Consider the following 26,712-nt stretch of genomic DNA (forward strand, 5'->3'; position numbering starts at 1 on the left):
TGCTGGTCCCTACAAGCAGCAAATTACTTCCTCCTCTGCGTTAGCTCAAGTTTGTGGGCTGGCATGTTGAGGAGAGAGGGGTGTGTGGAACCAAGGCTCCACCCATTCCCAGCCCACCTAGGGCTGGGTGGGGGAAAGCAGAGAGCATGCAGAACCTCTCTACCCTTCCACATCTGGCAAAAGCTGCAGCTAGGCCATGTACAGGCACAGTCTAGCTCACTGGAAGCAGCTAGCATTAATGATACTGCCCATGCAGTAAGATGTTACTCAATGTCAGAGTGGTAGAATCTGCCCCTAAGTGCAAATGACTGCAGCTTAGCTCTCAGTTTAGGGTTGCCAATTTTCTAATCACACAAAACCAAACACCCCTGCCCTGCCTCCTGCCTTGTCCCTTCTCTGAGGCCCCACCCCTGCTCTCTCCATCCCCCCTCCCTCCGTCGCTCACTCTCCCCCACCCTCACTCACTTTCACCGGGCTGGGGCAGGGGTGCAAGAACGAGGTGAGGGCTCCAGCTGGGGGTGCAGGCTCTGGGGTGAGGCCAGGGATGAGGGGTTTTGGGTGTGGGAGAGGGCTCTGGGCTGAGGGAGTGGTCTGGGTTCTGGGCTGGGGGTGCAGGCTCCGGGTGGGGCCAGAAATGAGGGTTTCAAGTTGCGGGAGAGGGCTCAGGGCTGGAGGCAGGGGTTGAAGTGTGTGTGGGGGTGGTGAGGACTCCGGCTGGGGTGCAGGCTTTGGGGTGGGGCTGGGTATGAGGGGTTTGGTCTACAGGAGGCGGAAGTGCATAGTGTATTGAGGAATAGTCTATTCAGTGCTTCTTCATTCACTTTCAAGATCCTGTGATAGACAAACTCAGCTTTTCTTTTGACACTGTTCTGGATGTGAAGTTGGCTTTGCAGCTTGAATTACTGATCCACTCAGCTTTTTAATTCAAATTTAATCTGAGATCTCATTGATCTTGCTGTTTCTAAGATGGAAACAGCAACGATCCATGTGGCTCATATATATATGTATGTTTTAAAAATATAGATCTGGCGTTAGGAGGAGATATCTTTTAGTTGAAGAAAAAGAAATCCCCCCCCCACCCCCCCCGGAAAAATAGGTTAAAAATAATGTTGATTCTTTTGGAGAAATCCTGAGACCCTAATTTAGGGCAAGATCATGGCTGGCTCTAAAATCGCCATCAAAGTTCTCCTGAGCCAATGGTTTATTGGGCCTAAAATGGCCATGCAGAGATATAAATGGTAGTAAAATTCCCTACCCCATTGTCCCTGTGGCCCAGACATGGGGAGTAACCAGGAGCTATTTGCTACTATTTCCCTCCCTCACCTTTGAGCAGGAAGGGGTTAGAGTGGATGGGGACCAAAGTCTCTGCCAGCCTACCCCATAACAGTTGCCCAGCAGGGAAGCAGTATGTCCCTGGGAAAAAGGCTGTAGCAGATTACTTCCCCCCAGAAGAAGAAAGTCATGATTTCTTTGCTAGTGTGCTCTTGGGGCAGGAGATAGCTGCAGTACCCGTTACACAGGTCTGTGTCTTAACACACAGTCTGCCCTTATTAAAATCTAAGGCAAACTCCAGAGGGAGGTTCTTCCCCTGAGCATGGACTGAATAAAGATCTCAGGGTTTGGTCCTTATAAAAAATAGAATCATGCATCTGAATTGTGGAATTGCCCGTAACATAACATATGCTGATATTGATTGTCCTACTCAGGTAAAACTTCCACTGAAGTCAATGGGAGTGAAGGATTGGGACCCCCTCATGCTGAATTCCTGTACCAGTTGTAGTGCTATTCCTGTATGGTGCTTTGGAAGAAATTAGGAAATAGACTGGCTAGAGAGAAGGTACCATGTATTTCGCAAACTGCATGAGCAGCCATCTTAGTCCAAGTCTGTTCAGGTTTCTAGAAACCTCTAGTTTAAAGCACACTCAGAGACTTAGTACAGATGTTAATCACACCAAGAGTAACATGGCAATGGTTTAGCTGCATCTTCATACCCATACTCATATCATGAGTCATATCCTTTTAATTCCTGGAACTGGTGATTTCCCTATTTTATTAGATTAGGCTTGTCTGCTGTTTCAGTATTGATAGCACTGAATTTGTTCTAAGTTTTTCAAATCATTCCCCATCACCCAAATTAAGCTTCAAAGTTAAAATGAGAAATTTGGTTTCATTGGGTGTAATTTTATTATTTTTAAGGTTACAAATTGAATTGCTCTGAATTGTATGTGTGTGCGTGTGCGCGGGGGTGGGGGAAGGTAAAAAGAACCACATGGTTCCTAAACCTTTTTATGCATGATTTTCATATCACATTTGCCTTCCATTTTCTTTTGTTTATACAGATAGGGGCAAAGTTCTGTTCCAATCTATACTCTGCATTCTCATTGTTTCCTTCCAATTGTAAAAGGATCATATCACCCTTGTGCTGTCCTAGCTGAACCAGGAATTATATATTGTTCCAGTTTCAAAGAGTACAGCCTAGCTGAGTACATTCACACCTAAATAAAAGCCTAGTGGACCACTTAGCAGACAACAATTTCCTGTATCCAACTGCTTACGTACAGAAATCCAATGGGGCTTAGCTGACACAACTATCATGGGTCTCTTCAGGCTTAAAAAGGTTGCTGTATCCTATTTTAGAGCATCTGCTGCATAACTCTTGGTCATATGGTAGCCCTTAGGAAACAGTTATCTGTGGGGGAAAAACATATCTTATAAGCCTCATACATTAAAAACAAGCATTTAAACTTCTAATTACCACCTTCAGGATGATTCTTCCACAGTCTCTCTCAATTTGCATGTCAATGAAAACTTTGTGCCTCAAGAAACAAAGTTAAACAATGTGATTAAGCTTCCTACACACAGTAAAGGATGTTTAAGGGAGAAAACAACCCACTGTAGTTCATTAATTATTTTCTGGTTCCAGGGAATTGACCACACAAAATCCACCCAGGCTCTGTTTTATATATTCAATATCCTAAATGATGTTGTGTTTGTAGTCTTAATCTCTGTCCGATATGGCCCAACTTGTTTCCTCTAGTGCCAACAGATTTCTGCACATTTCTTTATTTTTTAATAATTTAACCATGGCAGAATTTTTTACCTTTAAAATGTGCATATACGCTGGTACTGTATTCCTCTGATTAGAAAGGGGGGTTGGAACTTTTCAGTTCAGTGTGACTCATTGTGGACCTTAACCAGAAGCCCTCATTCAGGCAGAATTCCCAATTGATTTTAGTTTTCCCATGACTGAGGTCTTCAGGATTGGGCCCCACATGGCCTTGGGAAATCGTGTATATTATTGTTTCTGAATGGCTGTCCACACAGCATCCCTAGATCTTCAGTTGGTATAAATCCACATATCTCCATTGAAGCCACTGGAGCCATGTTGATTTACAGCAGCTGAGGCTGTGGCCCTTATAATCTAAGGACTGTTTTATGCCTCTTTTTTACCCCCTCTGTAAAATGGGTAAAATAAGCAGAATTATTTGAAACCAACAAGAACATTTTCACAGAAATGGCAACAGAGTGTCCAACCTTATCTGGCAACAAGCTCTGAGACTGTAGGGGGGGAGCCTGGTAGAGCATCTGTGCAGAGCTCACTGCACAGTTAGGGCTTTAGTATGAAAACAGTTCATGACCAAGAAATACATTTCTTCCGCATTAAAGATCTATGAAATGCCAATTTGTGCTCATTTCCAGAGATGGCTGACGGTTGTGAGGTCGATGGATCTGGAAGCAAAAACTTATCTTCATGAGAGGCATCTGATAGAACACGTTCACTAGGCTAGACTCATTTTTCATTATGCCTTTGATGTGTCCAGACCTGCCTGCTCCAAGCTCCTGGGAAGAATATTCCCCATAGCGAGCACCTGGCTGCTCTCCCTGTAACTGACCATTTCCACCCAGCTCCACTTGCTTGTCAGCTCCAGTATTCCCAAACTTCCTTACCGTATGGGCCACATACTGGTGAGGATATTATTTTCCTGACACCACCTCTCCATTTGCATTCACAAAGACCACTTTTCTTCCCATTTGCCACTGCACAGTGTTCCTGTGGCAACTGCAACAGTTTCTCCCAATCTGAAGAATATTGGCAGGTAGGTGTTTATGTATTTTTAGCTGCATTCAACGTGATGAGTGTTTTGTCCTTCTGACAGCAGTTAATCACACTCTCTGCTTTTGCTCTCCACTTCAGTACTCCCTCCCACCTGTTACTCTCACGTGGAAGCAGAGTACCATATGACTAGCAAGCTCTCCACAACAGAACTTTCAAATATACTGGATTTTGTGGAACATTCCCCTTTTCAGTTGAATCAGCATTGTCTGTTCTACGGAAAAGTGAGACATCAGAAGACCCTTGAGCATGGGTGGTGGATGAAGCTTCCCCTGCGGGAGACTAGTTCCCTGCCCACCTCTTCTGCCTGCAGCCCCGCCCACACTTCACCCCTGCTCTGCCCCAGGCCCTGCCCCCTCCCCTCTTGGCTTCCTTCACCAGTGCTCGCCGCTTCCCTCCTGTGTTCTCCCCCCCCCACGGCGAGGCCCCCTTGCCCATCATGCCTCATGTCCCTCCTCTCCTCCATCCCCTCCCTTGCAAGGGTGTGTGTGTGTGCTGGGGGGGGGGTGTTGTCTGATCTGTAGATTATGTATTCATTATATTGATTACTTAAGAATCCCCAGTTATCACCTTGAGGATTGACAGGTTCTTGTCCCAAGATCAGGCCCAGTATTTAAATTATTATGTAGTTGGGAACACCGATGTGCACAGTTGCAACACTCACACTATAGGAACTCTTTTATCTTTATAAATATAGTTTATTAATACGTTTAGCATAGTCACAAACACCCCAACTCAGTAAACCATCATCTTCCTCATCACCATCACGTTCCCCATCATCACTAGTGCCCATCATTCTGGCACTTCCCAAGGACTACATCTCTCTCCTACTGCCCCTAGGCTGGGATGCCACTTTTATAATATGTTACGCTAACACTGTTATGTCTGATGCATATTCAGTAGGGGATTTCCCCCCTTTTCCTTATTTGTAATCCCTCACCTTACTGATGTTTGGGTGTCTTTTTCCTATAGGTTAGTATATCCATGATCTCAACTTATTATCATATACATCAATTCATTACCAAGGCCTTTTATGGTTGGGTATCACATTTGTTATTTCTGTCCTGACCAGTTATTTTGGTTCTTTCCAAGTTGTGTTGTACCTGTTAAGTTTAAAATGGTATGACCTGAGGAAGCCCCCTATGCCAATCTTCTTCAACGCATCCTCTGTGTTAAAGGTCTTAGCCATATATGGACCTTATGCTTTAGCTAGTCACCATCTATCTAGGTGAAAGGTCCCAAACATATGTACGCTAAGTTTGCCTTAGCTCAACATGCCGGATGTGGCCTGTAGGTTCCTTGTGTAACAACCAAAATATACTTTAATATAAACCTATTATAATAAAACAAATAACCAAACCTATAAGAAAATAAGAAACTTATAAGAAAAGATATATAGGCAAGCAAGCGAGCTATCTTAGATGTATCTCATGTACCGGCTGTGTACGTCAGTTTGTTGCCAGGATACTTCTGTGGTTGACTTATGTACCTGTGGTCAGAACTTCGCCTTAAACTCTATTTTCAGCTTCCCAAATACTTGGGGTTCCCCGTTGGTCCGTTTAAATGTGCAAAGTTCATAAGCCTCAAGCCTTATGCTAACTTGCTGAAACTAATGTCTTACAGGATACAGGCCTGTAGGTTTCTTGCATTATTGCTGAATATGATGCAAAGCAGTGAATATAATAAAGGCAAGCTAGCCCACGGGGCTACAGGAAATTGAGGAGGGATGCAACGAGCAGCAGGGATCTCCACAGAAGGGGTATGGAATGGAGGAGGAGAGGAGGGACTCACCAGGCAGCAGCTGCAGTGGGCGGTGGGGGCCTCAGGGAAGGGGTGGAGCAGGGAGGGGAAGAGGAGCAGCTCAGGCAGGGCTACCACAGCTTAGCCTCCCCATGCCTATTATACCTGCCTCCCATGCCCTTTAGTTAAATGTAAGATACCCTCAGCTGGAACCCAGGAGACAAGGAATTCAGGTTTCACACCTACTGACTACGATGTATGCTTTTATACATTTCATATCCCTTGCAGTTAAGTATCATTCCTCCTATTTTATAACAAAGTCAACTAAGAGGTTGCACAAGGCTACATAAGGTAGAGCTGGATATAAAATACAGTTCTCTAAAATGTCAGACCTATGAGTCATCCACTCAGCTACACTGCCTCTCTAAAGGTATATACCAAATCTATGTACATAGTGCTCCTGCCTCTTTCTTTTATTTTTTTAGCCCCAAGAGGACAGTGTATTATGTATGATTCTCCCACTCAAGAGCAAGTTATTTTCTGTTCCTCTCTTTCCCAGATTTTCTTGATATTCTTTAGTTGACATGAATTTAGATTTCTTCAAGTTCTTTGTCTAGGGAAAGAACTTTTGGAGGCTTTCCTACTAAACTTGTCCAATCAGACACCTCTCTGTGAGAAAAGCTTTTTGCCTTGGGATTAAACTATCTGTCTCTGTCAATCATCACTGGAATGGAAAGTCATTGGTACAAACTGATGGTTGGGATGTCCAGAAAGCTGATTAATAAGTGAAATTTCTATTTCCCATCAAAACCATGCAACATTTTACTTGTTTTTGAGGCATCCTTCTTTGTCTAAGAAAAAATGTCAAGTTTTAAAATTTCCCCTCACAGATAGGTAGAGCTGGATGAAACTCAGAGGTTCTGGATTGCCAAAAGTTTGGGTATTTTGAGATCTGCTGACCTTCCATTGTGGAACAAAAGCAAATTTACTGAAATTTCTCAGCAAACTGGAAATTTTGTTTTGGAAAGGCTGAAATATGGCGTTCCCAAAACAAAATATGTGAAATTGACATTGCCTGTTTCACAGCTGCTAATTGTACTCAGTCTTCAGGGCAGGGATTCTGGTAACCCACCTATTGGCTGTATTAGCTTCCAGGGTCCCTGTTCATAGAATCATAGAATATCAGGGTTGGAATGAACCTCAGGAGGTCATCTAGTCCAACCCCCTGCTCAAAGCAGGACCAATCTACAACTAAATCATCCCAGCCAAGGCTTTGTCAAGCTTGACCTTTAAAACTTCTAAGGAAGGAGATTCCACTACCTCTCTAGGTAACCCATTCCAGTGCTTCACCACCCTCCTAGTGAAAATGTTTTTCCTAATATCCAACCTAAACCTCTCCCACTGCAACTTGAGACCATTACTCCTTGTTCTGTCATCTGCTACCACAGTCTAGATCCATCCTCTTTGGAACCCCCTTCCAGGTAGTTGAAAACAGCTATCAAATCCTCCCTCATTCTCCTGTTGGAGGGCTGGGAGCCTTGAAGTCCTCCAACAGGCTTTGCAGGGTCTGCAGCCTTTATGCAAGCCCAGGGCAAGGGACCCCAGAGCTTCCAGCTTCCCAGGCCAGCAGACTGCTCACTTAGGAGTAGGACAACTCAGAGAGCCAGTTGGCCTGAGAGTCCAGAGCCTCAGATTGCCACTGAGCTCCAGTCCTTGGGAGCTGGTCTTAAGGACATCCAGGCTCCCAGTACTTCAGCACAGAGCCTGGAAGCCCTGAGAACTCCAGCTCGAGTGGGGAGCCTAGCAATGAGATCTAGCTCTAGCTGGGGGCTCTTGAGGATGGCAGGTTCCCTGCTGCAGGAACACCTTTGGAAACCTATCTGTGTTTTGATAAAAATATTGTCAAACCTGCAGTAGATTCAGTGAAATGCTGCACTTCAATGAGTCAACATTTTCCAACCAGCTCTCCTAGTCAGAGCAGTTTTCAGTGAAAAAGGATTCTTCACTTGAGCAGAAATCCACCAAATGTCATTCATTTGGGATGTTTTTGAAAATTAAAATTAAAATGTGAAAAGCTTACTTTGGGGAGGGGGTTGAATCTCTCAGAATTCATCATACTCCTCCAGTAATAATATGTGCCTGACTCCCAGGGTTGTGATGAGTTTAAGATTTTAAAAGCTATTTGAGATCTTTGGATGTAAGGCACTCAGTAATAGCAAAGTAGTGCATTATTATATCATTATTAATGATTTTCTATATTATTCTGAAGGCTTTTTTTCAGAAGAAGTGAAAAAAAACCAAAAATGGATTCTCCAAAGGGTTATTTTAGTCTTTTAAATTGAAAACCTCTTGTTCCTTTATTGTGACAAGCTCACTTTACAAAACAAAAAAGAACTTAAACTACTTCCCCATCAGTTTAGCCAGGAATGAGTCCCATGACAAATGAATACCCCAGGGACACTCTGGAGTTAATCAACAGATGCCCCTCCCTGACTCCCTTAATTACTTCACTTTTGTTATTGGGAACTATTTTCTTCTTTACAAAAGTGTAATGCAAGAATGACTGCAGAATGCACCCACTGAATCCTCCCCATATATATTCCATAACATACAGAGAGAGATACAAACTCCATTAGAACACCATTTTGTAGGATAAATGGTTTGTATTTAGTTAGGGATTGCTATCACAGAGCTAGATGCTACCACCCTTACTCAAATTAAGTCATACCTAAGGCCCAGGTCCTACTTTTATACATGTGAGTAATCCTGCTGAGTTCAATGGGACAACTGACATGAACAAAGTTAAGGGGACAAGTAAGTTCTGTGAAGTAAGGTCCTGATCCTTCATAGTAGTCCAATTGATTATAGTGGGGCTACCTGTAGAATAAGGTACTTTTCAACCTGAGTAAGACTGACTGAATCTGACCCATATTACTTATGGCTCAGTATTCCTGTTGTTTCAACACATTTTGATCAAATGGTTAGATGCAGAAAGAAATTTCTAGGTTTTTATTGAATACATGCATAAAATATCAATCTCAAGTCAAGCCAAAAATATCCAGTAATGACTACTGTTGGAAACATAGTAATTGCTCTATTGGCTCAATTCTGGCTGCCCATCTTGTCCAGTATCCTGTCATTGGGCAACACCAGCTGTTTCCAAAGAAGTCAGAAGAAGCCTGGCAGTGGGCTGTTATGCAACAGTCCCAGAAAATGTTTCCATCTATTCCTCATTTTTAACTAGATTATGACTTAAAATAGAAGTCTTTACATTCCTACAAAACAAAGTTTTAATAAAAATGTATTTACAAATATAGCTCCAGATAGTCTTATTATCCACATCAATATCCAATCTTTTTCTGAATCCTCCTACTCTCTTGGACGCAATGAAATATTGTGGCAAGTTATTCCACAGTACAACATCCTTTTGCAATTTGCTCTGTTCAGGGAAGGACTTGCAGGATCAAGGTCTATCTTTTCTGTCTCTGTAAATTAATGCCCTTTTATTTATTTTTTGCAGTTGAGGGGGGGATAGAGAGGTGTTAAGAAGCAGTAGCTGGAAGCGCTGACATTCTATCAACTTAACTTGACTATTTATATTGCAAACTTTGTTTCTAAAATGACTGTTTTGGTAGACACCCAATCTTTGCTATGGCCGAACTGTTCTGTTGCTACCTATCTTGGCTTTTTCATATGTATAAAATGTTTTGGATGAAATCAATATATTCAGGAAAGTGTCTCAGTGGTGCTTTATAGTAAATGACAAAATAAACCTAGAGCTGAAACAAAATTGACTTAAAGTTTTCCATCCTTTACACTGTTTGAAATCCGCAGTGGCAACATCAACAAGCCCTCAATCCTGTGGGTAGCTAAGCACCACCATGCCCACTGGCAGCGTTAGCACTCCAGGTCACTCAGCACTTTGCAGGTGCTCAGTATTTGGTAGAAAAGGGTCCTAAATGATGTGACCTTCAAGGTCTCAGAACAGAACAGTGGGAGGAACTGGCAGACTACTACCAGAAAATTTTAGCCAAACAGCACTGGTGGCTGTTGCAAAGGTTACTGTGCCTTTGATGAAAACCTTCCCCTCCCACCCCCCGCCCAATTTACAGAAATATGCTGATGGTTGTTGAAACACAATAAAATTGAAAAACAAAGTCTGCACTTCTGAAACATGCAATCTCAAATACCTTAGACTTCTCAATGAGTAATGTCTCTGTGTAGAGTACCAAAATGGATATCTGATATTTTAAAATCAGTTATCAATTATAACACATACCTGACCTGCAAGAAAAGTGATCAAACATATACCTAACAGAGAGAAGTGATATATATGTGATGTGGAGGACTAGGACTCCGATCAGAAGCTCGAAGGGAGAGACTAGGACTGACTGGGCAAAGAGACTGGGATGAGGAACCGTACTACTTCCCGCAGTACTCATTGGCCGGGAATGGTGAACCGCGCCCATTGGGAGCTGCGGGGGGTCGTGCCTGTGGACAGTCAACATAAACAAAATGTCCCATGGCCCGCCAGTGGACTACCCTGATGGTCCGTGTGCCTAAGGTTGCCAACCCCTGTTCTATTATAAAGAAATATCCTATACATTCTACTTTAGAATAAGATTTGTAGTAGATACAGGCTATCCTAGTATTCTGTTGAATACAGTACAGATAGAATACAACAAACCAAAACTGATTAATGTAATTATATTTTTGATATTCATTATTAAACAAATTTTGTTATTTTCTGAGTTGGGTGAATAACTCACATGGCCATGTTACTCAAATAACTTATTTGATGAATTTCACATTTTTGAATAAGCTATTCAATTATTTTTTAATTATTCATCCATCTTTACTGATAACTTTTGGCTTTTGAATGGTGGCTCTAGTAGGACAAATTTGTTTTTCCTTATGCTTGTGAAAATCTAATATTCAGCCCCAAAGCTACATGTTTATGGCCCACGAAGTGGTTCTGAAATCCATACAATTGCCTTTAAATCAACGGCAGTTTTGCCTGATTAGCAAAATTAGTATTGGACACATTATCCAACAGATTGAAATAACTAAATTCTGCTCTTGTTTAAGCTAATGTAAGAGCTAAGGGTGAAATCCTGGACCTACTGAAGTCAATAGTCATTTTACCATTGACTTCACTGGGGCTAACATTACATCCTCTAAAAGAAAAGGAGTACTTGTGGCACCTTCGAGACTAATGAATTTATTTGAGCATAAGCTTTCGTGAGCTACAGCTCACTTCATCGGAGTGCATCCGATGAAGTGAGCTGTAGCTCACAAAAGCTTATGCTCAAATAAATTTGTTAGTCTCTAAGGTGCCACTAGTACTCCTTTTCTTTTTGCGAATACAGACTAACACAGCTGCTACTCTGAAACCTGTCATTACATCCTCTGATGTTCCACCATTGAAGTCTGTGGGTCTGGTTCTGATCCCACGCTGGTTTTACACTAGCACTGCTCTACTTCCTTCCAGGGAGTTACTCTTAATTTACAGCAGTATAAGTTAGAAAAGTAAGCCCCACTGATTTGTTATACTGGGTATATCTAGTATATAGTGCCATTTTAGCAAACAAGTTAAGCATGTGCCTAACTTGAAGCATGTGACTAGTCCTACTGTCTTAGAGAGTTATCTCCTCACATGCTTACAATATGGCTGAATTGTAGTCTAAATGAAGGCTAATTAGGGCCAAATACATTATATCTATATCTGTCTATCTACCTACCTATATAATCTCCCAAAGTATGGCTTGCTGTGAAAGAATTGGAATCAAGTGGAAAGCTCTGAATATACTGTACTTTGCAAACTACTTTTGCGAGCTGCCTACTCTGCTCAGACGCAGTGATTGCCATTGAAATATTTACCATTTTATCGTTTGTCTAATTAACATTATTCCTGTATTCTGCAAATACTCTGATAATTTTTATTACTTACAAATGACAATTGTAAAGGTTGTAATGGCAACCACTGTACTGCATGAGTGATTTGTGGAAAGCAATTCGATATTTCATTTGAGTTTCTCTTTCCCGGTATGCAACTGCAGAGATTTTTCCTTTCCACAGCTCCAAAACCAATCAAACCATTTATTTATATATATTTTGTAAAATCCCTGTTTTTAGGACACATTGGTTCCAAGTTCTCTGCATATTAATTTTATCACATTTGCCATTTGTGGATCCTGTTTTATACAACCTCATGTCTGTGGTAAATCCAGAAAACAGTGATGGGTGCCAAACCTTTCATGAATCCCAAAGCTTTGATTATGATACACTATTCCAAAAAATGCCTCCAAAAAGGGGTTGCTTCCTTAACCATGGAAGGATTTTTTGTGAATGTTACCTCACCAGCAGGCAGCCCATATGGTGCCAAATCCTGTAAACTAGCTATAACTAGGTATAAAATTCATAGGAAAAAATGTAATTTATCACAAGTGCACAGCTGGTGTCTCCTTCTAAGTGGTTGTTTCCTAATCTGATACCAACCTGTTCACAGCACTGCTCTGTTATTGAGCTATAAAATCAATAACAAATAGCATGCATGCTCCCTTGAGAGATTAACCATTTATTTCAGCTGTGAAGAGCAAATGAAGGTCAAAACAGGGGAGTTGTTTTTTAAAAAGTGTGTGTGTGTGTGTGTGTGTGAGAGAGAGAGAGAGAGAGATAAAGAGAGATAAAAGGAAGGAAGGAAGGCTCCTTTGGACTAAATGGTCCTTTGGACTAAGTGCAATAAAAACATAGCATGCTTTTTATGAGAGGAATTTTTATTTTTAAAGCAGCTGATTTTCAAGGTCAGATTTAAATGTAATTTTTCATTGTGTGTTCATAAAAATGCCTGGGTATGATTTTGGGATATATCAATATTATGTTGCTGCTCTATCACGTCGTGGCACGACACATTCAACAGCTTGTAGAGCGCTGCAAGGGGCAGACTGATAGTTTCTGACAAATACAACTCTTGGTACACGCAGAGATTGGCTCAAGTTGTCATTGGTCTTCCCTTCATTCCCTCCTCCTACCCCTGCAAAATTCCACTGTCCTCTTGCCCCTTTGAGCTGCTGTGCAATCAGAAGGAGAAATGGGAGTTAGGCACCTAAATATCTTTGAGGATCTGGGTCTGGGCATATTGCAGACTTACTTCCTATTTGGGGGATTTCTGATGTCTCCAGGTCAGTAAGGACACTTCTCTCCCCACTCAGCTGGTGAGCAGAGGCAACTGGGAGAAAAAGGGATTTCATGTCATTCTTGTGAGCAGACAATTGGAGGGAGGGGGGTTGTGGGAAGTTCTGGTATCTAAAAGCTAAACCATATACCCTCCTCCCCCCACCATTTTGCTACAAAAATGACTGCCCTGAGTTTCAGAGGCTGCTACACTATGAATCACTGGGAAAATTCCTATCTCACGTTGGCAGTCCCACTCCTCCTCAGTAGCCTTGCTAGCCCCAAAAGCCACCTTTGTTAAGTGAAAAGACACTTTTGTAACCCTTCTGCCAGGTGGGAATCAGCAGCAACAAGGCCCGGGTTCAAATCTAGGGGTTCCTCTTAACAATGCAAAACAGAACCAGCTTGAGCCCCCATCCAGTTAACACCATACCTAGGCGCCTCTAAGAAGCAATACTTCCCCTCTCACAAGCACTGAGTCTGTGTATAACAAATGGGAACTTTTATTAAAATGGAAAGGGAACCAAGCATTAGTTTAGGAAAAAAACCCAAACCACATTCAAAAACAAGCAATCGTAAGCCAATCCGAGCCCACAGTGCATTGGGCATTGTCCTTTGCCTCGGTGGCCAGTGAATGAATCTCCTTTTAGCACACCACTCTCCTCTCCCTCCATTGCACCCCGCTCACAGTTGACTGTCCTTGGTCTGCAAAGAGCCAGAGTCCAGAGGTCTGTAGATGTGGGTTCACCTCCCACTCTCAGGGTCTGTAGGGATATCAAGCAATGCCTCAGCTGCTGCTGACACCTCTGCCACTGACTCACAATTGCAGTCGTTCACTCTACTGGCCCGCTGGCTGCTGTGGCCACCATTTTTGCCAGCACTGTCGTTTGCCCTGGCGCTGCTCTGCTTCTCTTCTGCCACCTGCCACTCTCTGCAATGCCACATCCTCAGGTCCTACCACTTAACCCAGTGCTCAGTGATTTCAGTGTGTGGTAACCTCACTGCTAATGCAGGCTATGTACTTTCTTTTACTGCAGCATTGTCCCACAGCATGTCTAAAGCTCAGCAGCTCAACCCGATTATCAGCAATTTCAGCTCTACTGATCACTTAAACCAAAGACTCTTAATTGAGTCTAATCAGCTGTCTTTAAACAGTGGAGTTGGGGTGGAGGTAGATAAAATGGTGTCTAGGACTCTTAATCAGAGCCCACTCCACCCAGTAGGACCACCTGTCCCCCACCTTCTCTCTCCTTTCACTGGGATTTGGGATCCCTACCCTTTGCTTAGGGACTGTAGGTCAGTGGAGGGTGACCATGGGTGTCATGTAATGGAGGCTTGGGGGAAGCTAAGCCTCCCCAAACTTCCACTAATGCTCGCTGCCACAGCCATGGGGGCTGGGCTCAGAGCTCCTCCAGGTGGCCGGGGCTTAGGAGGGCGTGGGCGGGCCGGCTGGTGGACCAGGGCTCGAGGCAGTTTGGACAGGCCAGCCAGGGCTCATCTGGCCATGGTGGGAGCTTTGCGGGGTGGTGGGGGAGGGGTCCTCTGGCCCCAGCGGGTGATTGTGAGGGGTGGAAGGGATGGAGTGGGGTGGGTCCTCAGGAGGAAGAGGTAGGGCAGGGGGCTAACCTCCCCGAACGGGGGGTTCACATGCTGCCCATGGGGGTTACTCCCTCAATCAGGGCATGCGAAGCACCGTTTTGACATCTCATTTTGTCATGAGCTGGCAGAGCTTCAGTTACAGGCAGAGATAGGGAGAGTGACCCCATTTACAGTTCATCACCGGTGGCTGCTGTAGAGCAGTGTGACTTGAATCTTTCAGTTTAGCGATGCAACAGACACAGCACAAGCAGGAACGGTTCAAATTTCCCCTTTATTGCTCTTTTGTTCCTTAACTTTTACCTAGAAGGACATTTCCTGGGTTCTTGGAGTGAGAGGGTACTTTAATTGTTAAGCTCGTGTTTGTTCATATCTTCAAAGATGGTTTTTTTTCTATTTTCTGTTCATGCTAACAACAAAAATAATAGTCAGAATTTACTGAATCCAAATCTACCGAAGTCATTCTCCTGCCAGTACTGCCCCGACTATTAAATAATTCTTGGGACTGAAATGTAAGGTAATTCTTTACTTGTTGGAGATTGTTGCATGACCTTTGAGAAAATAAAAGCTTCATAAGCACATAAAAGCAGCTACCACATCCTGTGCTCATCAATATTGTGGTAGACTTATTTGAAAAGTTTGCTAAGTTAAGTGAAACCCAATGAATTGTATCACTTTTCTGTAACAGAGAAAAGAGCTCACATTCTGCTTGGCTGGATTCATAGGTCTCTCCCCTCTGTGAAGACCAGTTTTCCCCAACAATAGTTGCTTTTTGCTTTGAAAAGATGGAGTTATACAGACGTATAACAGGGGTAAGTGAGATCATAACCAGACATATGTATGGTGTGTAAATTCATATATATTTGCTAAAGTCACCCTTACAGCTCAGTAAGTAGTACAAAAAATTTCAATGATTTGTGTTGGAATTTTTTAATGAATATGCTTTGGCCATATTGCTTCTTATACTTGCTTTCAGCAAAGAATCAAGCAACTGTGTTTTGCTCGCATGAATATTAACTGAAGTCAATAGGAATCTTTCCATTAACTTCATTGGACATTGGATCAAGCCCAGAGTGAAGATATCAGGTATGTATGTGTATATGCTCAGGAACAAAATTTTACATTCACACCTGCAACAGATGTGGACATCCACTTTCAATTAGAGAACGGGCACTGCCATGTGCCTTTTCTGACCTATCACAACAGCTCAAATTGCAAATGATGAATGCTTATGGGAAAACATTCATGATCAAAACAGCATTACAAATATTTGCCAAATAGTGTAGTGTATAGCTTTGAACAACAAATTTGAGGAAGTTACACTCTGAAAGCAAGACTCAAGAAGCAAAAAAAAAAAAAAAAAACCACTGAATTAGTTATTTATCACCTCTACTTAACGTTCATTGTGAAAAATTTCTCACTGCAAAACCAGTTCACAGAATGTCTATTCTTTAAGCTACACAGCAAACCAGATGTTATACTTGTATAGACAATGATGATTATAAAATTGAGACCAGATTCCTCCCTCCACCCTGTTCCAACACCCCACCATGCACAATGGGTATTTCTTAGTTCTGTGCATCCATTTAACAGTCTGAAACAATGCCACTGAGACCAGGCAGAGCGAAGCTAGTTCAGTGAGTGATACACCAAACTTAAAAAAAAAAAAAGAAGGAGTTTTGCCAATCACAGAGTCAGGAAATGTGTTGACTTTTAAGCAGTTTAGTCCCCATGAGTACTCCGATCTTAGGAACTGCTTCCTTTGACATCTTGTAATTTTACTGCTATGACTGTAATAATACTTTCATTTATAAAGCAACACCCACCAAGATGCCCAGAGTGATGCACATACAATTAAAAATATAACAAAACATAAAATAAAGACCATAAAGATCAAAAATCATGAGGCAAAATACTGCACTGCTGTTTTGCAGCTGAAGTCACCATGGGGTGATCCTCTGTTGTGAGGTGAGCAGAAGTGCATGAAGCTTTGTCCTTCTGTAGAGGGACAGCCTCCCACCCCAATGAATTTCCTTTTTAAGAGAGGGTCTTCCCTGTTTTCTAACATTCCCAAGCAGCATAGTAGACCTGATTTTCTTCCCACTTGCACTGGTTTCACACCTGTATAAATCCACTGACTTCAGTGGAATTATTCCTGATTTATATCCATCTGAAATCAGGATCAGGTCCAATATGTCCAGTGTTTAGGAATCAAAATATTCTGGACTACTACATTCTACTCTCTGCTATGGTACTGAATCACTTTATAACCTCAGGCAAGTGACTTAGGACTAGATTCCCAAAGGGGATGTGGACTGAGCATTATAACACTTAATTTTAGGCAGCTGACCATTTAGTAGCCTAGCTCCCATCCCTCACCAGGATCAGGGTGCCTAATTTTGGTGCCTCCTTCCAGACCAGTCTTAATTTGGGATTCATAGCCAGGAATCCCCTCCTGGAGTCTGGTGCCTAAAACAGTAGAGGTCCCTCCTCCACTTATAAATGGTGATTCCCTTACAAACTTTAGCCGAGTGGTTAGAGCACTCACCTGGGATATGGGAGACCTGGATCTAATTCCCACACCAGGCGGGATGGGGAGATTGACCCAACTCTTTCACATCCTGGGTGCGTGCCAGTTTGTGAATCCTGACAGGGCTTAGGGCATGAGACAGATGGTGAGCCGGCTCTGAGCACATACAGTCAACAAATTTAGGTGCCTCAAGGACTTTAACAGTGGAAACTTAAGTGCCCAGGTACTTTGGGCACTTACTGAGTTAGGCGGAGGGTGAGTGGATCTTTTGAGGATTGCAGTGGTACCTAAATGTTGGACGTAGGTGCCTAAAATATCAGTTAGGTGCCTGAGTCCTTTTGTCAATTTAGACTTTAACCTCCTTGTGTTTGATTATCCTTCTGTAAAATTAGTAGAAATAATGCTCATCTCAGTGGGATGCTTTGGGGTCAGATTCTGATTCACTTCAACAAGGTAAGAAAGGAGTAAATCCACTGAAGTCAGTGGCATTAGGCTGGAGTAAAATCACTGTGAATACTTTCCCTGGTGAAGTGCTTTACAAACTACATACACTAGGATACAAAGAGCAGTGAACTGCAGCCACTCTGAGGTGGAGGATGGAAACTAACTGGTGCATAGCACTACAGTAGAGAGAAAATGTTGTACAAGGACTCCAGAGCAAATGCCTAATCATGTGAAAGTTGTCATTGGATCTATAGTTAGGCAGGACAGACAGAACCTCAGGATTTAAGGTGCTGTCTGAAAATTCATACAGAGCAAACAAGGAATTTACCTCAGAAGGATGAAGGAGGCAGTTGTGACTTTTCACATTGGAACTATGGTCCCAGGCAGTTTTGGTATCTCAAATGTGAGGCACAGACTTCTGGGTTGTCCCCACTCTAAAACAAAATGGCAGCCACAAGTTTTTAAAGGCTGCTACCACTATTAATCACTAGGAAAATTCCCATCTCATCTGGTAGTAACACTCCTCCTTAATGGCCTCCCTCGCCCAGTGTACCCCCTACATCTGCGGAAAGAAATGGCTTCCTTGTTGCTCCTCCTTATTTCCCTGAACCCAGCCATGGCCTTCGTGCTCCCGTCTCTCTCTCATTCCATTCACTTCTCACAACCCTTCTCCACAACTGTCTGCTCACAAGAATGACATGCAATCCTTGTATCTCCCCTACTTCTCCCAATTGCCTCTGCTTGCCAGCTAAGAGGGTAGAGAACTATCCTAACCGACCTGCAGACATCAGGAATCCCCAAGCAGGAAATAAAAGTCTTCAATACAGCCAGGCCCAGATCTTCAAAGATATTTAGGTGCCTCTATCTTTCACTGTGAGGCACCTAAAATCCTTTGAGGATCTGGGCCTCAGTACTAATTTATACCGTTATCATGTAATGCTAAGGCCAAAGACTTCGGGCCAGGTCCTCAGCTGGTATAAATGCCCTAGCTCCAGTGACTTCAAGAGAGCTACAGGGATTTACATGAGGATTCAATTGTTCTTTCTTTCTTTTTCTTTTTTTTTTTAAATGATAGATTCTAGAAGTAACAGGTCACCAATCCAACCTCTAGACTTTCAAACACTAAATTTACCTAAAACGTAGGCAGAATGTGGCCAGGGGAGGCAAAAACATGGGCATCTGCTATTCATCTTTTAACTTAATTACTGCAATATGATCACACACGTCACCCACACCTACAAAGCTTCCTTCCTGAAGTAGAGAAAGATGCCTATCACAGATGGGGGGAAAAGTTATAGAAAACAGTCTTACCACAAGATACGCTCTAGTGTTCTAAGCACAACACTGGGTATCAGCAGTTCCTGAATTTTAATGGAAGCCCATGGCAGATTTGTCATTGATTTTCATGGGGCTAGTGTATTACCCTTCACCTCATTCAAATGCTATGTTATTCTCTTGTGCTGACATACTGCATTACAACTATGAACTGCGCCATTCCCTGAGAATACTATTGAGTGAATTCAGTTTGCATTTTAATTGTTTTCAGCTGTTCGCATTCTGAACTGAAACAGCACTACCCTTCCACCCCCGAGTGCAGTGGCTGATAGTGCAGAAGTTGGAGTCAGAAATAATAATGAAGCTCTTGTAGTTGGATTTGAACCCTATCATGATGACCCATAAACAAAGTCTGATGGGCTTTGCCCCTTAATGGGTACTTCAGGTGCACAGTGAGTGGATCATGAGGTGGAGATGTTGATTCCGTTTGGACTTCTGCCCTTGCAGCTACACTACCACAATCTGGGCATTATCTGCCTTTGCTGAAAAGCTCATTTCCATTTCAGCATCTGTTCATGCACGGAAGTCTGTCTCTGCCACTTTTGTGGTATGTCTAGTGTAATTTCCCCACTTCTTATTGCATGTTTGTTGCTCTCCTCTTGCTTTCTGCAACAATCTCACACACTCTTCTGATGCCCCTCGTGCCAAACCTATATCTGCATATAGCCAGGCCCTTGCCTCAAACATTTGAAATATCTGTTCTAGCAAGAGATGGTCTTCATTTTAGGCATAAACTAATCTCCTTCTCTCACAGGCGCTGTGTGATAATCCTACATTTTCTGCTGTCATTTATCCAAATCATAAATGCAGAATCATGAAACCAGAGGTAAGAGAAAATGTTATATATCATAAAGAAGTTAATTCCCTAGTATTTTAAGATCCCTGCATTCTTATTTTTCTCATACACAGTTTTGAGGGTCTTTCCTATTTTGTGTCCAGTACTGGGAGATTATAGCCCTGTATTTTCAGAGAATTTCATAGGGATTTAGCTACATACTGTAACTCCCATTGACCTTATTAGGAATTATGTGCCTAAATCTCTGTGCAAATATTGGAAAATGTAAGGTTAAAGTGGCTTTTTTTATGGTTTTTTTGTCTTATCCTCTTTTTGTTCTTTGAAAACTCTCACCCACCCCTCCCCAAAATGATAAAAGTAAATGCCTTTTTATAGTAAACTTACTGTAAACTACCTGAACATACACTAAGTTCTACAAAAAGAAAAGGAGTACTTGTGGCACCTTAGAGACTAACCAGTTTGAGCATAAGCTTTCGTGAGCTACAGCTCACTTCATCAGATGCATAATGTGGAAACTGCAGAAGACATTATATACACAGAGACCATGAAACAATACCTCCTCCCACCCCACTCTCCTGCTGGTAATAGCTTATCTAAAGTGATCACTTTCCTTACAATGTGTATGATAATGAAGTTGGGCCATTTCCAGCACAAATCCAGGTTTTCTCACCCTCCGCCCCCCCCCCCTCCCCAAACTCTCTCTCCTGCTGGTAATAGTCCATCCAAAGCGACCACTCTCTTTACAATATGTATGATAATCAAGGTGGGCCATTTCCAGCACAACTAAGTTCTACGTAGACGAAAATCTTTAGGTGTCTGTAGCCACACAGGATATTCGTTGTTCCAAGTGGGTGAAATGCCTTTGAAAATGAAAACATAGTCAGGCTTTATAGGCCATTGCATTTTTAGATGGAGTCACATACTCTACCCAGTCTCAGACTATGCCCAATCCAACTGCCGTATGTGCCAGCCAAGCTCTTTAAATGTTAGAGCATGCTCCTTCTTCCAATGCTATATTAACATGGAAACCAGTTAGCCAGAAGTGAATTTGTGATGACTTGCAGACATCAGGAATGAAAATATCCTAGATGACAGCTCAGATGCCAAGGAAAGCTTGTTGGGCTAAAGATTTCCCACTTTATAACATTGGAGAAGAGAACAGAAGGTTAAGGCCTTTTGGCTCTAAGTCCATTCACTTTTCTTTAAGATATTGTTCTTTTGTGTATCTCGTGGACTATTGCTCAGTTTCACGTTGTAGCCATATTTCCCATTTGTTCCACAGTCTCCATCAATATAGTAAACTAGAGCTGGAACACCCAGGTCTGTATTTGTTACACAGATTTTCTAAATACCGCTCTTTTGATTAGTGTAATTATTCCTTGTTTGCGTGCCTCTGGTTTCATCAACAAATCACGAGCTCCATCAAGTGCTGAGCAAAGGTATATGGCCCCACCTCAGAAGAACGATTCACTTTGAAACCTTTGCTGGTGTTACTCATGCAAGACTCCCAACCAATTCAAAGCAGCAGGCTTCATGGTATCTTAACATCCAGTACTAGGGCTGACTGGAAAACAAGAATTTCACTTTATAAAAAGTTTTGAGGTGCTGAAATTTGTTTTTGTCCTGCTCCTGAATGAAAATAAGACCTTTCAACATTGTTCATAAAAGAACAAGATAGAGTGATACCTCAGAATGGGGATGAGGAAACTCACTTAGGATGTAGGACACCCAAATTCCAGTCCCTGTGCTGCCTAATTAAGATTAGGAACTCAACCCTATTTCTTCTACATGCCACACAAGGGCCCGAATCACCAGACTATAGTCAGTTTCTCTCTCTCTCTGTCTTCTGTTGGAGCTGACCTCTTAGTGAATATTGAATTATTTATACAGAGACACAGAAAGGTGAGTGTCCTAACAACTGGGCTACTGGTTGATCTGAGGTTGCTCTCTTTTCTCTCTCTCGTCCTGGACCTAACAAACCTTTCCAGTGCAAATTTCTACAAAGTTTCAATGTCAAGAAATCAGCATTTGATGACAAAAAAACTTGTCAAAGAAAAAAAAAATCCTGACCAGCTCTACCCAATAAATCATTTTCATCTCTCCTGGCAAGAAAAGGACCAGGTCAATAGCCCATGACTTCTTTTCCCAATGGGCTGCAGTAGAGCTACTCACTTAAGTGACCAGGTAAACTTCTGAGTTATCTTCCACCTTCTGGCCCCATCTTGGCTAGGGAAAGACTGGGACATATTGGCATGTTTGGACTGTGCACTGAGGTTAATGAGTCTCTGCAACAGCTGGTTCTGGAACTATTGCATATGTTGCTATTGGACTTCAACCTGGCCCTGCTGCCATTCTTGTTGGGCTTCCTGCTGCTTCATAAATTGCAAGAAGGTCATTGTCTTCTGCCGCTGGGTTGTTCCTAGGGTTTCAGGTGGAATCTTTCTCTCCCCTCCCTTGTTGCTACTGTACAGAGGGTATCACCAAGCATTTTCACATCCCAATAGTGTGAACAAGCCACACTTGCCAGCAAGAGTCAGCAGGACTAACTCAGCAGCTTTAGCAGTGCTAGAGGCCTTAATAACAGGGTGGATCAAGAGAAGAATCTTACATTTCTATCCAAGTTTGTAGAACCTGCTACTCCATTGCTGGCACTCATATCTGATGCTATTGTATTTGTATGAAATTGTATACATATAGGCCCAGATTTTCAAAGCTACCTAAGGGAATTTGGATGCTTGAGTTCTATTAAAATGAACATGTACTGGGTGTCTAAATCCCTTAGACAATTTGAAAAATTTCAACCAGTGTCCTTTCCTGAGAAGATATTCAAAAAAGTAACATGTTAATAGCAAATATGAAAAGGAAAAAAAATATAATCAGGAAAAAATATGATCAGGAAAAAAAATTCTGTGCCATACAACAATGGCAAAAAATATTAAAATGTAGAAGTGCTCAGACCTGTCACTTTAAAAGAGATTGGATTATTTTTTCCCATTGCTATTTTTTTCTAAAACCTAGTGTAGCTGACCTTTGTGGCTCAGTGGTATGGGACCACCACTGAGATAATGTTATTAATATCTTAGCACAGCTACATTAATAATCCAAATGAAACACAGTTAAACATGGTCTTTCCAACTTTCCCAATGACTTGGCACCAGCAGCATGCGTGGTAGGTGCAGGTGACCTGTTTTCAACAGCTGCCTCAGATTTCCTGACTCCCCGTGGTGGAGCAGGGAGAAGAGGTGATGAATGTTGGCTGCACTGATATGGATTGATACTATGCTCAAGACAAGTTATTTCTGTATGCCCTTTTTGGGGTCAAGAGAGTAAGCCTGGTCTGATCTTATTTACAGTGAAGGAACCGTGGATGCTCAGCACCTCTGAAAACCAGTGCAAGATGGCTTACGTGGACACTAAACCCAAAATTGGAGGCATCCAAATGAAAGGAGAGCTCTGAAAAATTGGGCATAAGTGATTTGCTGAAGGTCACAAAGGAACTCACTGTCAAAGCTGGGAAGAGAATTCAGAAGTTTCTGGCTTCCAGTTCTATGCTCGGACCATGAGATGTTTTGCCTCTTTACATTAGACACACATTATATTAAAATATGTCATTCATATATAACCACCCCTCCTCCAGGCCACTAATGAAATTGTTAAAGATCCAAACACTGATTCCTGTGGCACACGGACACCTCTCCCAACTGGACACATTTTAAATTTATCAATCTCTGCTCCTTGTGTTTCATTTTTGAGATACCATGCTGAAGAATGGCAGCATTTGGTATGTAAGACAGCACATTAAAAGTAGCAGTGTTGAGAGCATAAACATCAGTTGTGCTCCAAGAACTTGGCACAGTGGAGCCAATAGACAAGGCTGAAAGTAGAAAATTACATGCCCAGAAGTGAGGAAGAAACCCTGAATAAATCTATCCTTTAGTTTTGTCTTATTAAGAATAGTAATTCATAAGCCTTGGTTGAAATGTATTTGTTCTCCATGCGTGACAGCTTTAAGTTTCCATATAAATACTGATATGAACAGATGAGCCGGTTCACGGTAAGTTATGGTAACCCTCTACCCCAGCTTGACTCTTCATTGCCTCTGTGAACCCATAGCTTTAGCTCAAAAGGAATTTTAACTCAAAGGAATGACTTGATAAAGGTGCTTTTAAAGCAATTAGGCTAACATGGCCATAAACCACCAGGGTAGTATGCAAATTAGCTTCGTCTTCTGGAAACTGATAAACTACACAATTTTTAACACAAAGTAATTGTTTGGCAAAATGATACAACCTTTTTATGGTTGGTATTATCCACTAAACAATAGCTGAGATGCCAAGAACACTGTAACCAGAGCAGTGGGAGGCTGCTGCTCCCATTGGAGTTTTGTGTTGACTGCCAGGATTGGCATTAAGGATAGGCCACACAGGCTAAAGTTAACAAGGTGCTGATGGCCACTTGTGTTTTTCACCCTATCCTGTAGACCTTATCCAAGCAGGTTTATTAACGAGGAATTAGAACACCAGTGGCCACCCAGAGCCTATGCACACAAATGCTTCCATTATTGCTTCCCTAACTGGATAGTAAGTAACTATAGTGGAGCATTGTTCGGGGGAAAAAACAAACAATCTAGCATGCACACAGCCACAGGTACCAGCTGGTAAACATGTCCAGGGATGGGATTTTGGATATTGGGGAAAGGGCACTGCCACATATGACATCATCTTTCCTCCATAATGAAAAACATTTTCATCTATTTTTTGAATCCTAAACACATTCATTGAACCAGCAATGTAGGTGGATTCTCCCAAAGAACTATGAATGTGTCTAGCACATATGGGGTGCCATGCAATATAGAAATAATAATATATATTTCAATGAATCATAGATTTTTGCATACAAAAGTGAATCTGAAGTTTTACTAATTTGAGAAAAAGTATCACATTTTTTTAGAGCCAGATGCTCAACTGATGTCATTTGGTAAAACCATAGAGAAGCGATGCCAATTTATACCAGCTGATGTTCTGGCCCTTTTTATACTACTAGCAGCTTTCATATATGTATAATGAGAAGTACACTAAACAGTCTTCTTACACTTATTACTTAATATTCAGTTACTTCTTGACTTTGTTTACATTTAAAGAAATACCATCAATGTTTATAACACTGAACTGTGACCCTTTTTAATCTTTAACTTTGTTTGCAAAGTCTGCAAAAGTGGGAAATTAGATGTTTACCAAATCATATACAGAAAAGGAGTGCTTGTGGCACCTTAGAGACTAACCAATTTATTTGAGCATGAGCTTTCGTGAGCTACAGCTCACTTCATCGGATGCATACCGTGGAAACTGCAGAAGACATTATATACATAGAGACCATGAAACAATACCTCCTCCCACCCCACTCTCCTGCTGGTAATAGCTTATCTAAAGTGATCATCAAGTTGGGCCATTTCCAGCACTTGAAATGCTGGAAATGGCCCAACTTGATGATCACTTTATCTAAACTATTACCAGCAGGACAGTGGGGTGGGAGGAGGTATTGTTTCATGGTCTCTGTGTGTATATAATGTCTTCTGCAGTTTCCATGATATGCATCCGATGAGGTGAGCTGTAGCTCCCGAAAGCTCATGCTCAAATAAATTGGTTAGTCTCTAAGGTGCCACAAGTACTCCTTTTCTTTTTGCGAAGACAGACTAACACGGCTGTTACTCTGAAACAAATCATATACATTTCTTTAAACAAAAAAAGTATTGTATAATGTAAACAGATGCCAAGGTATCAAAGGATTATTGGCCAAAAAGGAAGTGAGCACAGGTTTTAAAATTATTAGAAAAAAGTTCTTTTCTTTTAAAGTATTTTGAATAAACTAAGGTCACTTGGACAAATTTCAGTGTCAGTAAATCTGGAATAATCCCACCTAAGTCAATGAAGTCTGTACTAAATTTTCATAAGAATTAACAGCTACCCTGAGGCTATTTAAACTTTCTTGGCATGATTATAAACCTCTGCCTAATACTGTACTCTGTGTAAGCATCTACCATTACATTGATTCACTCATATCCTGCCTTTCAAAGTGATTTTTAATATTTCCCCTTTGTATTCTGTAAAACTTGGTTTGATGCTACCTATTAATTCTAGTTAATTTGGCTGCTTACCTACTCTTTGATCTAATTAGAATGTAACAGGCTACTTTCACTTGGTTCAAGTGAAACTCTGTTGTTTGATTATAGCAGTCAAAGACAGAAGTGACTAGTATTTTAGAAGAAAAAAACCTCAGCAATCTGAATGACAACACAGGTTTTAGAACTAGTGATGGATGAAATTTTAAGGGTTAAGCTCAACAGCCAAGCTCCTGATACACTACTGCATGAGTAGCTGTACAATGCCATTTTAACACCACTAGCATTACAATGGATTTCACTCAATGGAGTTACATCTGCATAAGACTGGAGTAAATCAGTGATGAGTCAGGTCCTGCAAAGTGCTTATCCAAAGATTATCTCAACACATCCAACCCCCTGGTTTGCCAGGCTTTCTTACAAGATCCGACCTCTTGGTTTCAATTAGGTCAGAAATCGTGAAAGACGCATTTCTTGTGCTATTTTGATATCTCTGTTTCCAGTCCCAGCTGAACTGGGAATGGAAATTTACATGGAATTAAAATAAAAATGTTGAAAAGTTTTTCAAGCCTTAAAGATGATTCTAATTAAGTTTGAGGCAAATAATTGGATTGGTTCATGTTTTATTCCAAGCTTCCTCCCCCCCCCAGCTATAGCCAGAACTGTCTTTATGGAATCTTATGAATAAACTGTTGGAAAAAGTTAATTTTGATCTCGCAAGTCCTGATGTTGTTATATTTTGTGGACCATGATTATTTTGGGGGTGGGGGGGAGGAAGCATAGGAAAGAAGAAGGTAATTTTAAATTACTTAAATAGATTTGATATACAGACAGTTTTCTTTTACACAGATAAGGGTGACAAAACA

At 41.8% G+C, this 26,712-nt stretch overlaps 1 long non-coding RNA gene across 3 annotated transcripts in view; it reads left to right on the forward strand.

Annotated features, from left to right (window-relative positions):
• The window catches only part of LOC311517093, a 45,938-nt gene extending 20,918 nt beyond the window's left edge, over positions 1 to 25,020 (forward strand). Inside the window, exons 2-5 of one of the 3 annotated variants that reach the window (XR_014710577.1) lie at positions 3,700 to 4,097; positions 15,600 to 15,709; positions 19,687 to 19,758; positions 23,082 to 25,020. This is a non-coding gene — a long non-coding RNA (uncharacterized lncRNA). Of the gene's footprint in view, positions 1 to 3,699; positions 4,098 to 15,311; positions 15,436 to 15,599; positions 15,710 to 19,686; positions 19,759 to 23,081 lie in introns of all 3 variants that reach the window. The other 2 variants (XR_014710578.1, XR_014710579.1) reach the window with 2 other exon arrangements.
• The last annotated feature ends 1,692 nt before the right edge of the window (positions 25,021 to 26,712 follow it).

The sequence above is a fragment of the Lepidochelys olivacea genome, assembly GCF_965140295.1.
Source record: "Lepidochelys olivacea isolate rLepOli2 genome assembly, chromosome: 2".
NCBI lineage: Eukaryota > Metazoa > Chordata > Testudines > Cheloniidae > Lepidochelys > Lepidochelys olivacea.